Source organism: Mus pahari, chromosome 19 (assembly GCF_900095145.1).
Source record: "Mus pahari chromosome 19, PAHARI_EIJ_v1.1, whole genome shotgun sequence".
Classification (NCBI taxonomy): domain Eukaryota; kingdom Metazoa; phylum Chordata; class Mammalia; order Rodentia; family Muridae; genus Mus; species Mus pahari.
Window position 1 is genome coordinate 43,501,023 of NC_034608.1, and position 2,985 is coordinate 43,504,007.

At 41.6% G+C, this 2,985-nt stretch overlaps 1 protein-coding gene across 8 annotated transcripts in view; it reads left to right on the plus strand.

Annotated features, from left to right (window-relative positions):
* The window catches only part of Nsd3 (nuclear receptor binding SET domain protein 3), a 113,652-nt gene that overhangs the window by 49,907 nt on the left and 60,760 nt on the right, over positions 1–2,985 (plus strand). The window lies entirely within an intron of this gene.

The following is a 2,985-nucleotide window of genomic DNA, read 5'->3' on the forward strand; positions in this document are numbered from 1 at the left end:
GAACTCAGAAATCCCCCTGCCTCTGCCTCCCGAGTGCTGGGATTAAAGGCGTGCACCACCACGCCCGGCAAAAGATTTTTTAAAATTACTATTATTTTTAATTCTGGTTGTGGGTATGTACATCTGAGAGTCTCTCTGGAGCTAGAGTTACAGGAAGTTAGGAGCTACATGATGTGGATGCTGGCACAGACACTAATTCTCTGGGGGAACCCTAGATGCTCCCCACCACTGAGCCATCTCTAGCCCTGTATTATTTCACAAATATAAAATCATTTTTTCTAAAATACAGCTTTTGATAGAAAGCTTAGAAAGTTGAGTCAGCTATTCAGAGACACACATGTTTGCTTCTTTAGTTTTCATGTCTTCAGGATTTATTTTATTTTGTTTTTACTTTTGCTTTTTAGACTGTGGGTTAGAACAACTGGGGATTGAACCCTGGGCCCCTATAAGTACTCTAACAGGGAGCTATACCTCCAGACTTTTAAAAATTGTTTATTTTTAAATGATTTACTTATGTTGATGTGTATGAGTATGTGCCTGCATATATTAATATGTATGCACATATATGTGCCTGGTGCCCGCGAAGTCCAGAAAAGGTTGTCAGAGCCCCTGGAACTGGAGTGAGAGCTGTGAGCTGGTGTGTTGGATTCTCTACAAATGCTCTTAACCACAAGTCATGTCTCTAGCCCCTTATTTTTTATTTTGAGACCGATTTTCACTAAACTTCCAAAGTTGGCCTCAAATTCTTAACCTTTCTACCTCTGCCTCCAGAGCTAGGATTACAGGCGTACCTGTAATCTTTACACACTTACATATACAAAGCTACTTCTTTTTTAATTAAAAACTTCTTTGAGATTTTATGTGTAGTCGTGTTTTGCCTGCTTGTATGTATGAATACCACATGTACGACTGGTTCCTGCAGGGATCAGGGAACATTGGAGCCCTGGAACTGTAGATTAGATCGTCTCAAGCCATCATTTGGACGTTGGGAATGGAAACCTGGCCCTCTGCTAGAGCAACAAGTGCTCTTAACCACTGGGCCATTTCTCTAGGCCCTTTATAATAATTTAAATTTTATTTTAGATTTGTTTTATGTGTATGAGTGTTTTGCCAGCATGTATACATTTGCATGTGTGTGCAGTGTCCACAAGGCCAAAAGAGAGCATCAGACACCATGGAACTGGAGTTAGAGGTGGCCGTGAACATGTGGGTGCTGGGAATCAAACCTGGGTCCTCTGGAAGAACAGCCACTGCTCTTAACCACTGAGCCATCTCTCCAGCTTAGTCCCCACTAAGTCCCCACTTTTTATTGATCTGATACTTTTTTCTGAGCAATAAATTTTTGAAATTATCTTTGATAAAGGCCCAACTTTTGTTCTAAAAAAGTGAAAGCCCGTTTCTAAATGTGAAGTTCAAACTCACTGTCTGTCCAGATGTCCTAACAGTGTCATACACGTTTTAAATCCTTTGAGCTCATTTGGTTTATTTTAGAAAGCTATTATTTTCCACTTTTGCTGTGTATGTGTGGATACATGTGAGTACCGGTAGAGGGCATCAGGTCCCCTGGAGCTGGGGTTACAGGGCCAGGGTACCCTTGCTGGGTGCCAGGACTACTCTGAGAGAGCCACAAGAGCCATTCCCAGCCCCTCTTCTTAACTTAGACTACTCCAGTTTGTTCTGCTGACCGTGGCTTAGGAGTACTCAATAGGATAAGGCAGGGCGTTCCGTTGAAGTCAGCCTTGGCTAACTAACTAGACCCTGCCATCTCAAACGAAGAGCTTTGATAGTTTTTGTAGGTTGTATCTAATACTATTTAACTTAGAAATTAACTTTTAGTCACTTGCAAGTTATTTCATATAATCATTAATTATGGGTTTGGTTTTTCTTTTCTTTTTTTTTAACTGTTTTGTTTTGGTTTTGTTTTTTCGAGACAGGGTTTCTCTGTATAGCCCTGGCTGTCCTGGAACTCACTCTGTAGATCAGGCTGGCCTCGAACTCAGAAATCCAACTGCCTTTGCCTCCCAAGTACTGGGTTAATGGGTGCCGGAGGTATGGCTCAGCAGTTAAGAGTACTTACTATTCTTTAGGAGACCCTGAGTTGCCAGAACTCACACAAGGCAGCTCACTACTGTCTAACTCCAGCTCCTGGAGGCTCTGTCTCTTCTGACCTCCAAGGGGACCTTCATTCATATGCACTACCCCCATCATACACACAAGTGTAGATACCTAAAAATAAAATAAAATTGTAAAAACAATAGTTAATGAGGGGCTGTGAGATGGCTCAGTGCTTGCTGCCACGCCTGAAAACCTTTGTTCAATACACAGAACCCACATGGTGGGAAGAGAGACCCAACTCCTAAAAGTTGTTTACACAATGTAATATGATTTTCTTTTCAAAGTTAATGGAGGAATGATATTGTTTTTAAATATTTGCAGAGTTTTAATGTCTGGCTTGATTTTCATATCCATTCTACATTAGTTATGATTTGCTGTTTTGGTTGCAAAGGGAACATAATGCTGATTCATACATATGCAGACTAGGAAAGGGAAGAGTGATTTAACAGTCTTTAAATCCCTGAGGAGTGTTTCTTCACTATACCAAAGCACAATGGTAGAAGGTAAATTCCAGCTGGAATCTGAAATTGTTTCAGTTAACATGTGTCCTTCGTTATGTTAAAATCTCCTGGTTCAACTAGGCATGGTGCCAACAACAACATTTAATCCCAGCACTTGGGAAGCTGAGACAGTCAAATCTCTTGTCTGTTTGAGTCCAGGCTGGTCCAGAATGAGTTCCAAGCTAGACAGGAGTATACAGTGAGGCCCTGTCTCAAAAGAAAAGAAAACAAAACAAGGGGCTGGTGAGATGGCTCAATGGGTAAGAGCACCCGATTGCTCTTCCGAAGGTCCGGAGTTCAAATCCCAGCAACCACATGGTGGCTCATAACCATCTGTAACAAGATCTGACTCCCTCTTCTGGAGTGTCTG